The sequence below is a fragment of the Otolemur garnettii genome, unplaced genomic scaffold (genome assembly GCF_000181295.1).
Source record: "Otolemur garnettii isolate 467f Iridium unplaced genomic scaffold, OtoGar3 scaffold00218, whole genome shotgun sequence".
NCBI lineage: Eukaryota > Metazoa > Chordata > Mammalia > Primates > Galagidae > Otolemur > Otolemur garnettii.
The window spans coordinates 605,860-620,855 of NW_003852613.1; the positions used below are offsets into that span (position 1 = coordinate 605,860).

General features: G+C 50.4%; 1 protein-coding gene across 2 annotated transcripts in view; it reads right to left on the bottom strand.

Annotated features, from left to right (window-relative positions):
* The window catches only part of YPEL1 (yippee like 1), a 26,838-nt gene extending 18,173 nt beyond the window's left edge, over positions 1-8,665 (bottom strand). For both annotated transcript variants that reach the window (XM_023508019.1, XM_003801689.3), the window contains exon 1: positions 8,562-8,665. The gene's annotated coding sequence lies outside the window, so the exon portion shown is untranslated. The remainder of the gene's footprint in view (positions 1-8,561) is intronic.
* Positions 8,666-14,996: the final 6,331 nt, after the last annotated feature.

A 14,996-nucleotide genomic window follows, 5' to 3' on the forward strand; every position in this document is an offset into this window, starting at 1 on the left:
GATTCAAACCCGCCACCTTAGGTGTATGTGGCTGGCGCCTTAGCCGCTTGAGCCACAGGCACCGAGCCAGAAAAAGTAAATTTAAAAGACACCCAGTGCTTACGGCAATCTGGGCTCATAGCTGAGTCCTGGCATTAAAAAAATTAATTAAAAAACAAAAAAATAAAAGTCACCTGGGTGGCTTTATTAAACCCAGGTAATAGGTGGGCACAGTGGCTTATGCCTATAATCCCAGCACTCTGGAAGCCAAGGCAGGAGGATCACTTGAGCTCAGTTTGAGACCAGCCTGAGCAAGAGTAAGACCCTGTCTCTACTAAAAATAGAAAATCTAGCTGGGTGTTGTGGGGGGCACCTGAAGTCCCAGCAACTTAGGAGGCTAAGGCAAGAGGATCACTTAAGCCTAAGAGCTTGAGGTTGCTGTGAGCTAAGCTGATGCTACGGCACTCTAGCCCTGGTGACCAAGCAAGACTATCAAAAAAACAAAACAAAACAAAACAAAACACATAAAACCAGGGAGTAGGAAAAAAAAATCATCGCCCAAGCCCCCAGACCATAAAAGCCACTTAAATATTTGAAGACTGAGTAAAGAACGAGAGAACTCACGTAGAGGCTGAGGAGACAGAGGCTGAAACGCACTACTTTACAGGAGAAATGGCCTCCACACTGCGAACTTGTTAAAGACACAGACTCACAGGTGCCACAGAGATGCCTGGGCATAGCTCGGGCCATAGGAGCAGCTGTAGGTTCACCCCATCCAGACCCACATGTCCCCACACTTGAGGACCTTAATTCCCAAAGAGCAGCGCACAAGCTAGGCCTGCACCAATGCTGTCCAGGAAGGGCCAGTGCTGCGTCTGCTGTGCCCCCAAGCTGCCCAAAGAAAATTCTAGGAAGGATTCTCATCTGCTCATGTACAGGGTCCTCCATGGTGGTGTCATCGGGCTGAGTCCTGGCTCCGAGTCTGAAGCCTGTGGAGTGCCAACTCTCGCCCCAGACAGGGACTCACCCTTTACACACCCAGCAAGTGTGTGCCCCGAGGGCCTGCAAGTTTTCAGGCCTTTTCCTGGAGAAGCAGGCATCCTTGCCCACGGGCAAGTATGGACCTGAAGCCAGGGGCTTTCCGCTACTCAGCTGTGTCTGGTCTGAGGAAGATGAGCATCAGGCAAGGACAGTCAAATCCCCAGAAGGGGACCCTCTAAATGCTAGTATTTGGAGGAGGAAGAAGCAGTGTGTCCTCATCGTTAAGCAGCAAGAGGAGACCCATGACCAGCCACGGGCCATGTCACCCAAGGGGCCCCCAAGCCATGATGTTCTCTAGCTGCTCAAAGCAAGTGCTTCTGGCACAGACGTGATGCCCAGGGCCCCAGCCCTGCCCAGCGTCCTTCCCACTCCTGGGCTGTCCCACAGCAAAGCTAAGCCTCTCAGATGTGGGGGCAGATGGGACAACACTTCAAACCCCAGCTCCACTGCTCTGCCCAACAGTTTCTCTGCATCTCAGTTATCTCACCAAGACCCAATCTGACACCACTAACTACTTCTGGACAACTAAGGGAAAGTGCTCAGCCCAGGGCCATGCACAGTAAACACTGGAAGTCAATGATATTACCAGAAAGACCCATATCCAACCAGATAGGCCTTGCAGTTAGTTTCCCAGGCACTTACGTGGAGAACTTCATAGGGTAGTCTCCACCCCAAGGTGTCTTTTCTTTTTTTTTTGTAGAGACAGAGTCTCACTTTATCGCCTTTGGTAGAGTGCCATGGCATCACAGCTCACAGCAACCTCCAACTCCTGGGCTTAGGCGATTCTCCTGCCTCAGCCTCCTGAGTAGGTGGGACCACAGGCACCCGCCACAACGCCTGGCTATTTTTTGTTGCAGTTTGGCTGAGGCCGGGATTGAGCCTGCCACCCTCGGTATATGGAGCTGGTGCCCTACTCACTGAGCCACAGGCGCCACCCCCAAGGTGTCTTTTCTAAAAGAGCCTACCCCAGGCTTCAATGGTCCCCGTGCCTGTACTGAGCTGGGTCTGTCTCAGTGCCCATGTAAGCCCTTCAAAGGCAGCAGGGCTGTGTCTCACCACACAGGGGCCTCACAAGTGTTTTGAGCAGGCTCAGTCCTGAAGGTCCCCTGCCCTCAGAGGAGGTCCTGGCAGGCAGTGGCCAGGTGTGAATGTGCAGCCACTGAGAAGCATGTTGTGTTGTGTCTTGCTGTGTTTTAACTTGCCTTTTAAACTCAGTATCCACTGTTGCATTTGAGAAATCACAGCCAAGTTTTCAACCAACCAATGTGCAAATGGCCTTTTTCAAGATCTATTAACAAATGAGGAGTAACTGAGAGAAAAGTGCTAAGCACTTCGCCATGCGAGTCACTGTAGCTATGGCCCCACCCTGGGACCTGGGCCAGTCCACGGCCTGTGAGGAACTGGGCTGCACACAGGTGAGTGGCGGGAGCGAGTCACTGTAGCTGTGGCCCCACCCTGGGACAGCAGCGGGAGAGTCAGCAAAAGCTTCGTCTGCCACTGTCTTCTGTCACCCCTAGATGTGACCATCTAGCTGCAGGAAAACAAGCTCAGGGCTCCCACTGATTCTGCATTATGGTGAGTTGTATAATTATTTCATTTTTTTTTTTTTAGAGACAGAGTCTCACTTTATCACCCTCAGTAGAGTGCTGTGGCAGCATCACACAGCTCACAGCAACCTCTAGCTCCTGGGCTTAGGTGATTCTCTTGCCTCAGCCTCCCGAGTAGGTGGGACTACAGGCGTTCGCCACAACACCCGGCTATTTTTTTGTTGGGATTTGACCGGGGGTGGGTTCAAACCCACCACACCCTGGGTATGTGGGGCTGGTGCCCTATTCACTGAGTCACAGGTGCCACCCAATTTCATTATTTTATAATGTAACAATAATATAAATAAAGTGCAGAATATGTGTAATGTGCTTGGATCATCCCCACATCATCCCCCCACCCCACGTCCAGGCTGTGGAAAAACTGTCTTCTATGAAACTGATCCCTGGTGCCCAAAAGGTTGGGGTCTGCTATACTATAGGACATCACATCCCCTGAGTTTGGAGGGCAGCTGCCATGCCCCCATATAGATATTAATGTGGGGGATGTTTTCAGAGCAAAAACGATTTTGTGGATTCCAGAAATGTCTCTCCTAAAATAAGCATGTAGAATTATTTTAAGGGAATGTGAATCAGGCCCATGTCCATATGGTACAGTTAACACACTTCTAAAGACAAAAACACTGAGGGATAAAAGGGATAAACCCAAAAGCAAGAGCTCGGACACTTACTGAGATGGAGCGCAGACTGCCCAGGCCCTGGGGCACCCCTGTCCCTCTTTACCCCAGTAATTTTCAACTGGGGTGCCATGGCACACTGCTGTGCCATCAGAGGATCTTAGGTGTGTCACGAAAAAATTTAAAGATCATTGATTATCTTTGAAAGAAGTTCAAAGCACAGTAAGTATATTTTTTTGCTCTTTTTTTTAATTAACATAATTTAAGTGTGCCGTGAAGGTTTAACTGTTTAACTATAGGTTCAAGTGTTCAGTGAGATTAAAAAGGTTGAAAACCCCTGTTCTCGGCTGCTTCACGTTCCTCCAGCTCATCCATACCTGGAAGGTGAGTTTGGCTCCCAGTGCCCCCCAGCCCCTCAGGGTTCTGTGAGGTGGAAAAGGAGGCACCAGGTAGACAGGGACAGGAGCACCAGGATCAGAGTTTGCAAAGTAGGCTGAAAACTGGGTTGTGCACTGGTTGTGGTGAAAACATTGCTGACATCCTGGAGGACAGAGCTCCAGGGAGAGTGGGGAAGAAACACTGTTGCTGTGGTCTTGCTGGGTTCAGCCAGAGTGCATACAGGAAGTGGGGTCCCAGACAGGCAACATGTGCTGGGACATCAAAGTCCATCTCCCTTGGGAGGAAAGAGATGGCAGGTAGAAGGTGGCAGTGCCACCCGCCTACCGGCTCCACTGCTTCCTCTAGAGCCACCTGGGCCAGCAGCTTCTTGCCTGTGCTCTCTCGTAGCGCCTTTCCCCCTGCACAGAGAAGCCTTCCTCTGTGGGCTCTGCCTGTCCCACTGCTCACTGGCACTGTCCTTGGCATTAAAAAGCTGAAAAGACCACCACCATTACAGAAGATGGACAACGGATAAAACTGCCACCTCACAAAAAGGAAACGCCGCAGTTCCCAGAGCCTCATACCCAGTACAGCCCTAGTCTGTGCCATTTACTATACGGGAATGGTGTGAGTCAACAGCCATCGTAAGGGATGTTATGCTCTTGCTAGTTTCCTCACACCATTGGGAAACTGAGGCCCAGAGAGGTCCACAACCCTGAACAAGGTTGCACAGCCAGTAAGCTATGGACCTACAGTCAAAGCCAGAGTTTACACGTGAACAGATGCTCAATGTCACTTCACTGATGGAAGGTGAAAGCACACTGACTCCTGTCTTATACGATGCAGGCTAGCAACAATTTGTAAAAAGTTGATAACACCACTGGCAAGGGCATCCTCTGACCCAGCCATTTGGCAACACCTATCAACATTTCTGGGTACATGGCTGTGGACTGGGGGGGTCTTTCTCTGGAGTTTACCTTTTGGCTAACTGGCACATATGCAAAATAACTGGATAAGAGCTGTTCTAATGCCTGGAATAACAAAACATCAGAAAGCACCTTGAGTCTAACCACAGAGACTGGCCATGTGCACTGGTGAATGTGTATCAGAAACACGGCTTCAGGCTGGAGACAGGAGGGCAGTGAAGGTGACTTCCTTTACACTGTCTACTATTCTGTACCTTTTGATTTTGATGCCAAGCACATATACTGACTCTACAAACTCACAGAGTACATGCAGTCCCAGGTATGGAAAAGCCTGGAAGGAGTTACATCAAAGGCCAATAGCGCAGGCACAATTTGCCTTCCTGGATCTAGCTTCCCTTTCTACACACATCCATTTCCTCCCTGCTGAATTACAGGATGAAAAGCTGTCCTGCACATTTCAGGGACTGCAGCCATAGTGGGTCAGGGTACCCACTGGGATAGGAGTCGTGCCACCTATATGGCTGCCCAGAGATAAAGCTCCCCTGGCCCTCTGTGGTCTCCTCACTGGCTCCTGCTCTCTGAGGAACCCAAGGGGCCCAGATCCTGCACTGCCCGGTGGCCCAGGCACCTCAACCCTCCAGACTACCGTCTTCCATCTGTCCTCCTGCCTGCACTCTAGTCCTGCCTCTGCCATCTCCTGGGAATTACTGACCATGTGTTTGCACTGAATCTTTCTTTCTGAAGAACCTATAATACATTCTTATTTATTTCTACTAGTAACAAAGTTCCCCCCACCTTGTCCTTGGGACACATCCTAGCAGAGGTGCCTTGCTTCCCTGCTAACAAGGAGGAGGAAGATGCAGCGACTATATGCAACACCCTCTGCTCTGCTGAAGGGGCAGGAACTTGGCCTGGAAGACTGGATTGATGCTGAAGAGAAGTGGGGAATCAAACTATTTCATTGAATCCCATGCTAAATAAAACCTAATCAGACACTAAGCCCTTTCCTAGACAAACAGAAAAATCAGAGCTACAACAAGGCATCAGAAAGGGGGCACCTCTACAGGCTAAGTGTGCCACCAACACTGGGGAAAGAAGTGGCACCAGAGGGAAGCAAGCAGGTCTGACAAGAGAGATGCTGTCGCCATTGGGACAAAGTTCAGAGGCTTCCCAAGGTTTGATTCCAAATGTGCCATACACATGTATTTGTTGGCTCTGGGACCTCAAGCCAAGCCCTGCTATCCTGTCTGTTAAATGGAGCAACACACAATTTACAGGGCAGTCCGGAGAGTTAAGGAGGGTGGCTCTTTGGTTGCTGTTTAAATGCCTGAGAAGTCCCTCCTGACAGTGGCATCCTGTCGTGTCACACGTGGCACAGGGTCAGCAAGCTCTGCACCTTACTGCGCCTACTGGCAACTCTGGCTCTGAAGTCTGCTGGTGGGAGGGGGCTCTTAACCCCTTCCTGGGGTGTGGCCAGCAACGGGTTAGCTCCAGGATCCATTTTAATATCACAGCTGACAGGTCCTCATTACCTCAGTGTCTCTAACAGAGAAGGAATGTCACCTGGGGGGGGTGATTTCATCCTCTTAATTTCCTTCCTCCACCCCACTCACACTGCCCTCTCCAGAGCCCTGAGCTCTGGAGCTCTCTATATCCTGGTTATGCAGAGCTTTCTCCAATCTCCACTCAACCTCCTCCTTTGTCAAAATTTCCATTCCCTAGAAATTTCACTGATTATCAGAACTACTTACAAAAACAGATTTTTTTTTTTTAAGAGACAGAGCCTCAAGCTGTCCACCCTGGGTAGAGTGCTGTGGCATCACAGCTCACAGCAACCTCCAACTCCTGGGCTCAAGCGAGTCTCTTGCCTCCGCCTCCCAAGTAGCTGGGACCACAGGGGCATGCCACAACGCCTGGCTATTTTTTGGTTGTAGCCGTCATTGTTGTTTTGGCAGGCCCGGGCTGGATTTGAACCCGCCACCTTGAGTGTATATGGCTGGCGCCTTAGCCACTTGAGCCAGAGGCGCCGACCACAAAAACAGATTTTAAATCAAACAGATCTCTAGTGAAGTGTGTCAGAGAACAGTTTAAAATCAAGAGAACTGCCATTGCTTCTTCACATTCAAGACCACTGAGGTTATCAGTCTCCCAGGGAGAAACATACGTGAACAGTGGCCTGGCCCCTGGGGACTGAGTGTGGACACGTAGGTGCAGAAGAACAGATGCTACTGCACACTGCTCTCAACACAGAGAATGCTTTACAACCCGCAGCACTTCTAAGTGGAAAGGCTTTGTACCTTGACTTCAGTAAAGAGAATAATTTTTTCATGTTGGCAAGTGATGGTAGCAACACAGGGTGGTAACAACAGGGAAACTAGGTCTTTGCAACTTTTATGTCAATCTGAAGTTATTCCAAAATAAGTTTATTTTAAAAACAGAAAGACTATTGCTCAATTTGGTAATTAAGATCAGTTATTTTTTTAAATGCCAAATTTGGGCCAGACCCAATTTTTTTAAGTGCACTGTGGCAGAGAGCAAGATAGGATTTTGCCCCGGTCCTAGCCCTGAGGGGTTCCCATAATGTGGAGTGCAAGGGGAAGGGACACAAAGTCTAGCCTTTAGCATCATTCCTCAACCATGCCATGACTGTTGCCCAAGGGCCTACAGCTGGTGGTAGGGGAACCACTATGTGACTGTGAGACTCAATGATGGCCGACCAAGCACAGCTCCAGGCATGGGGGAGAAGCTTAGGAAACATTTCCACCTATGGCTTGCTCAGGGGCAAAGCACCTTATCTTTCCAGGGGAGATAAGCCTTCAGACCTGGGGAGCAGTCAGGGGCTGGTGGGTGGAACAAATAACATTCCTACCAAAGGAAAAAGCATGTGAAGGTGGATGCATTTTAGTTTTGGTTTTGTTTAGTGTTTTGAGACAAAGTCTCACTTTGTCACCCTCAGTAGAGTGTCGTGGCCTCATAGCTCACAGCAACCTCAAACTCTCTGGCTCAAGCGATTCTCTTACCTTTGCCTCCCAGGTAGCTGGGACTATAGGTGCCAACCACAACACCCAGCTGTTTTTGCGAGAGGTCTTGCTCTGGCTCATGCTGGTCTTGAACCGGTGAGCTCAGGCAATCCACCCGCCTTGGCCTCCCAAGTGCTAGGATTACAGGCGTGAGCCAGCACACCCAGCCTACTGTTTTTTTCTTGAGATGGGGTCTTGCTGTGTTGCCCAGGCTGGTCTTGAACTCTTGGGCTCAAGAGATCCTCCCAACTCAGCCTCTGGAACAGCTGGGACTACACTGGGTAGGTAAATACCTTTCAGACAGAGGAAGGAGGAACACAACTGGACAGAAAAGGCTTGGGGTGGGGATATTGATGTCTTCCATGTCCATTACTGAAAATAGAATCTCAGTTTATTTTAGCACATAATTTGGACATCAAAGATGTCAACCAGAGGCAGGCAAGGCTAAGGCAGGTCCCTACTTGGTAGGTTCCAAGTTCAGGCTTCTGCACTCTCCTCGTTAATAAAGCCTAGTGCCACAAGTGGAAAATACTGAGGACAGTTCCTTTTAGTCATGGCCTTTATGTGGGCAACTTGAAGACCTCCCCATTTTAATAAACATTCCTAGAAGACCTTTTTTGTCTTCATATTCTTCAACTGCAACCGTATTTTTTAATAAGGGAAAACCCAACAATTGAAATACTAGGTATATGGCCCATTTTCTGTAAATCTTTTCGTGGTAGGGGGTACGGCGGGGAGATGGAGAGAAGAAAGGGAAGGGAGGAGAAATCAAAGATTAGGCTTTGTGATCTGTTCCAAGACGGGGTAATCCAAACAGCAACAAATCAAAAAAATCAAAACAGAACAAAAAAGTCGACAGGTCGGTCAGCCCCGCTCGCGCCGCCGCCCACCCAGATGCCCAACAGGTGCTTCCCGGGCTGGCCCGCAGCCACAGCAGCCGCGGGTCGCCACAAAGTAACCGCCCGCGCAACTGTATCGGGGCCCGCCCGTACTCACGGCCGCTCGGCGGTCCGCGCCCCGGCCCGCAGCGCCCATCCGGCCCGGGCCTCGGTCAGCGCGGGCTCTGCTCTCAGGCAGCCCCGGCGCGGCCCGGGACGCGCTGCGGCCGTTGGCACCTCGGCAGGGCTCGAGGCATCCTCCCGCCGCCGCCCCGCGGGCCGCCTGCCCTTTGTTTTGGAGCCGCGGCTCAGCCCCGCCGCCGTTAACGGCCTCGGAACGCGGCACCGGCCAATCACAGCACCGCAGCGCCCGCGCCCCGCCTCTTCCCCGCCCCTCCTCGCGCGCCTCCGCCCTGCGCGCTCCGCGGCGCTGAGCTCAGCGAGCACGCACTGGGCTGGGCGGGGCGGAACGCACGTGCCGCGGAGCGCGCTGCGCTCCTATTGGTTGGATGCCCGGGCGCGGCCTCGGAGCCAGCCTGTAAGGACCGAAGGATGCGGAGACGGGGCCGCGTGGGGTGGTGCTGGCGAGGCGGGGTTGGCCCGGAGCGCAGCACGCAGGCGCTGGCGCGGCTGGCCCTGCGGAGGGACCTGGCACGTGGGGTCAGGGACAGTGGGAGACCGGCGGCTGGGGAGGCCCCAGAGTCACATGCTGTTTCCGGCACGCGTGCGCGCGCTGGGGACTTGCTGGGCCCGCAACCCTCTCGGGGAGGGCTGTGTATGTCCGGCCGGTCCGGGGGCAGCGGCGGCGGAAGGCAGCGGGCGGTGCGCACTTGGTGCCCAGCGCTGACCGGGTCCCCGGAATGCGGGTCCTTCGCGCCCATCTGTCCCAACCACTCTCTCTGAACCCAGTGGCCAGGCCCCCGTGTGACCCCCGCGAACTGCCGGCCCTGGATCTGGACCCCAGCTTCCTCCAGGACCCCCAGGTCGAACCCGGTGGACTCCCGCGGGGGAGACAACGCCCCCCCCCCGCCTTTAGTATTACTGTCTGCGTGGTCCCACATCTTTTCTCTATAATTTGGTATTTAAATTACACAATTTAAAAATACCCACACGATTGAGGTCTCAGTCTATGTAAGTTGTGATAAGCGTTTGCATCCTGGCGACCTGTGCTGTTTCTTTTGCAATCCACTGTTTTTGTAAAGACTTCTGGTGCCGCTGGGTGGGCACCTTGCTCGTCACTTAACTTGCAGCTAGATATAGCTTCTTAGATTTGTCACGATTTACTTAGCCATTCTTCCTAGATGCCTCCTACTTCCTGCTTCCACAAACATCCTGGCAGCAAAGTGGGATGTCAATGACCTTTGTTATTTATTTTTGAGACAGAGCCTAACTCTGTCACCCTGGGTACAGTGCCTGGCATCACAGCTCCCAGCAACCTCAGTTGGGCTCAAGGATCCTCCTGCCTCAGTCTCCCAAGTAGCTGGGAGTACAGGCGCCCCAGTAGTTTTTCTATTTTTAGTAGAGACGGGTCTTGCTCTAGCTCAGGATATTTATTTAATTATTTCTGTATGTTTAGAGACAGGGCTGCGTTGCTCTGGCTGGAGTGAAGTGGCTGTTCACAGGCACCGTGCAGCCTTCAATTCCTGAGCTCAAGCGATCCTTTGCCCTCAGCCTGCCCGACTACAGGCGCGCTGCTGCCCCTAGCTTGGATCTCATGGATTTTAAGAAGCGTTTTTTAGATGAGTTTAAGGATCCCTTCATTAACTTTTTGCCTTTTCCGGTCTCCTTCAGTTTCCTACCAGGTTTCCTTTTTCTTGTGAATTTTCAAAGTTCTTTGATTATTGTAAATATTAAGTCTTGTTGGGTTTTTTTATTGCAAATATCTTTAATCCTGTTCTTTGTTGGGAAAAAAAACTTAATTGTGATTTAAAGTTTATATAATTTTGTATTCTGCTTTTTTTTTTTTTGAGACAGGAGCCTCAAGCTGTCCCCCTGGGTAGAGTACTATGGCATCACAGCTCACAGCAACCTCCAAGTCCTGGGCTCAAGCGAGTCTCCTGCCTCAGCCTCCCTAGTAGCTGGGACCAAGGCACCTGCCACAACGCCCGGCTATTTTTTGGTTATAGCCGTCATTGTTGTTTGGTGGGCCCGGACCGGATTCGAACCCGCCACCTTTTGTGTAGGTGGCTGGTGCCTTAGCCACTTGAGCCACAGGCCCCGGAGCCGTATTCTGCTTTTTGAAGGAGCATTTTCTCGAGTTATTGCAGTTTTTATAAATATCCTTAGTGGCCCCATAATATTAAACTTGACTTACCTAAATATCCAATTCTGTGTGGTAGTTGTCTCTGGCACATAGATGATTTCTGCCATTTCTGCAGACCCCTTTACTGTCTGAAAGTTTGAGAACCAGACTCACTATGGTTCTCTGTGTCATGGCTCCTAGAATCATTCTTGGGGATACAGCATTGCCTTAGAATCCAAATGATTTCTCCCAGGCCCCTGTCCTGTGAGATCTTGTCCTCTGCACAACCCCAGATACTGGCCCTCTTCTAGATCACTGAACGGTCCCTTTCGATGCTTTTCCCCTCAATTTTGTTGAATGTGGTAAACTGCAGATGAAATTTACCATTTTTAAGTGTACAGTTCATTAGTATTACATTCATAATGTTGTGCAACCATCACTACCATCCATTTCCAGAATTTCTTCTTCTTTTTTTTTGGCTGAGGCTAGGTTTGAACCTGCCACCTCTCGTATATGGGGCCAGTGCCTTACTCCTTTGAGCCACAGGCACCGCTCAACTTCTTCTTTTTTTGAGACAGAGTCTGCCTGTGTTGCCCAGGCTCACTGCAACCTCAAACTCCTGGGCTCAAGCCTTAGCCTCCTGAGTACCTGGGACTACAGGCACATGCTACCATGCCTGGCTAATTTTTCTATTTTTATGTAGAGACAGGGTCTTGCTATGCTGTTCAGGCTGGTCTTGAGCTCCTGGTCTCAAGTGACTCTCTCACTGTGGACTCTCAGAATGCTGGTGGTTATAGGTATAGCCACTGAGCCTCAGCCCAGAATTCTTTCTTGTTTGCAAAATGAAAACCCTGTACTCATTAGACAGTAACTCCCCATTCCTCTAACCCTTATTCCCTGGCAACCACCATTCTATTAATACTTCCTAGCTCTATGAATTGGACTACTCTAGGAAGCTTACATAAGTGGAATCACACAATATTCGTGTTTTTGTGACTTACTCAGACTTTTGTGGCTTATTTCACTGAGCACAATGCCCTCGAGGTTCAGCCATGCTGCTGCATGTGTCAGAATTTCCTTTCTTTTGAAGGCTGAAAAACATTTCATTGTAGACACCACATTTACTTTTCTGTTCATCTGTCAAGGACTCTGGAGTTGCTCCTTTTGTGTTTTAGCTTTTGGGGATGCTGCTGCCGTGAGCACGGGTGTACAAGTATTTCTTCCAGATTGTGCATTCGAGTCTTTTGGGTCTATACTTAAAGGCAGAATTGTTGGACCCTAAGGGAATTCTATGTTTAATTTTTTTTTTTTTTTTGAGACAGAGCCTCAAGCTGTCCCCCTGGGTAGAGTGCCGTGGCATTACAGCTCACAGTAACCTCCAACTCCTGGGCTCAAGCGAGTCTCCTGCCTCCGCCTCCCAAGTAGCTGGGACCACAGGCACCCGCCACAGCGCCCGGCTATTTTTTGGTTGCAACCATCATTGTTGTTTGGCGGGTCCGGGCTGGGGATTCGAACCCGCCACCTTAGGTGTACGTGGCTGGCGCCTTAGCCGGTTGAGCTATAGGCGCCGAGCCTGTTTAATTTTTAAAGGAAACCATGCACTGTTTTCCAAAGTGGGTGCACCATTTCAAATTCTCACCAACAGTGCGGAAGGGCTGCACTTTGCCTGCATCCTCATCAACATTTGGTGTTTCTGTTTTTTAACAACGGCAGTCCTGATGAATGTGAGGTTGTGGTTCACTGTGGGTTTGATTTGCATTTCCCTACCTGGTTATTAGTGACACTGAGCATCTTTTGTGTGCTTATTAGCCCCAAATGTTTTTAATGATGGTCCACATTACTGACTACATTGTGTACCACATTCTGTTTGAGGTGATGACAAAATTTTGGAAATTTGTGGTGGGGGTGGTTGCATAACAATGTAAATGTACTTAAATGTCACTGAATTACCCACTTCAAATTGTTCAAAATAACTTTTATGTTATACATATGTATTTTACCATAATAAAAATAAGTTTTTAAAAAGTTTACATTGTGGGCTTGATACCCATAGCACAGTGGTTATGGTGCCAGCCACACACACCAAGGGTGGTGGATTCAAGCCCAGCCTGGCCCTGCTAAACAATAATGACAACTGCAACAGTAACAACAAAAGCCAGGTGTTGTGGTGGGCACCTGTAGTCCTAGCTACTTGGGAGGCTGAGGCAAGAGACTTGCTTGCCTAAGAGTTTGAGGCCTCTGTGAGCTGTGACACCACAGCACTTTACCAAGGGCAACATAGTGAGACTCTGTCTAAAAAGAAAAAAAAGTTTACATTGTGATCCTTTATTCATGCAGTGTATATGAAAATTTCCTGATAACACATACTCTTATTTTGTGCAGCACCCTAACATTTTCTATCCTTTTCTGTTTTATTTTTTATTTTTGAGACAAAGTCTTACTCTGTTGCCCTGGATAGAGTGCTGTGGTGTAATAGCTCATGGCAACCTCAAACGCCTGGGCTCAAGTGATCCTCTTGCCTTAGCCTCCCAAGTAACTGGGATGACAAGCATGTGTCACCTTGCCGTTTTATTTTTTATTAACAAAATCCTGGGCATTGCCCACAAAGTGATCTCACACAGCAGCACAGGCCAGGCCTGCAGGTGTCTCTGTGGCACTGTCCCTGGCCTGGTGTCTGGCAGCTCACTCTGGGTGGGACACTGCCTTCCAGCTCTAGGCTTACTCTTTGTAGCTTCCCAGCCCTGGAGACTGCATTACCCATGCTCCCTTCATCCCTTTCCCTTTTCACCACCCATACACCACAGATGCTCATCCTGGGGAAAAACACTCCCACCACTGGGAAATGCACCAGTGCAGCTGCCACTTACCTTGGGGACACCAGTTTTCAGGTCATCTTAGTTCTCCTAGCAACCCTCCACCAGCTCTACCTCCCAGATTCTGGTTCCCACTGTTCTGGAATATGATTTTCTCCAACCTCTCCCTCTGCTAACGCTGTGTCTAACTTCATGACACACTTCATGAAGAACACAGACCCAGGCAGGAGGAAACTCCTCCGTGTCCCCACCACTGAACTTTCCACTAGCCATTTCCCTGCCCCACCTGCTCTACCAACAACATGGGGCTTGATGCTCTGGCAACTCTTCAGAGCAAGATTACTCAGGGATGCCCTCACCTGGGCTCCTGCCGTCCCCACCACCCATTCTTGGGTTTTCAGGCCAAACACCTAAGGCTATTTTGCCAAACTCTTCTTTTTTTTTTTTTTTTTTTTTTGAGACAGAGCCTCAAGCTGTCCCCCTGGGTAGAGTGCCATGGCATTACAGCTCACAGCAACCTCCAACTCCTGGGCTCAAGCGAGTCTCCTGCCTCCGCCTCCCAAGTAGCTGGGACCACAGACGCCTGCCACAACGCCCGGCTATTTTTTGGTTGTTGCAGCCGTCGTTGTTTGGCGGGTCCGGGCTGGGGATTCGAACCCGCCACCTTAGGTGTACGTGGCTGGCGCCTTAGCCGGTTGAGCTATAGGCGCCGAGCCTTGCCAAACTCTTCTGTCTGGGCTCAGCCCACATCTTGTTGGATGGTTCAACCAGCATTTCATAAGGCTGGTCACTTTTGTTTTTCTTTTCTTTCTTATTTAAGACAGAGTCTCAAGCTGTCACCTTGGGTAGAGTACTGTGGTGTCCCAGCTCAAAAAACCTCAAACTCTTGGGCTTAAGTGAGTCTCTTGCCTCACTCCCAAGTAGCTGGGACTACAGGTGCCCTCCAGAACGCCTGGCTATTTTTTGGTTGTAGTTGTAGTTGTTGTTGTTTGGCAGGCCCAGGCTGGGTTTGAACCCGTCAGCTCAGATGTCTATGGCTGATGCCCTAGCTGCTGGAGCTACAGGTGCCAAGCCAAGGCTGGTCACTTTCATTCTGGGGCTCCACTCTCTCTTGCCCACTAGCCACCCCTTCCCTATCTCTCTCCACCCCCTGATGTTGGAGGCCCTGAGGGCTCAGTTCTCAATTCTCTCCCCCTCTCTGCCTTCTAGTAGGTGATCTGTCTCCACCACATTCAGGGGCTGTGGAACCACATGGAGTCTGACACCATCAAGAGTGCAGTTGGCACAAACCCTCCTTGAGCTCCAGGTATACACGTCCACAGCCCACTGGGAATCTCATCTGGAGCTCCATGAGAGCTTTGGAACTCAATATGCTGCACAGCAGGCCTCTGTCTGCACCACCTAGGAGAGAGTGCAGCTGTTCTGGCTAGCCCAGAGTTTCAGAGTCCTCCTCAACTCCCCTATCCCCTTCACACCCCACACTGGAGCCCTTGGCAAG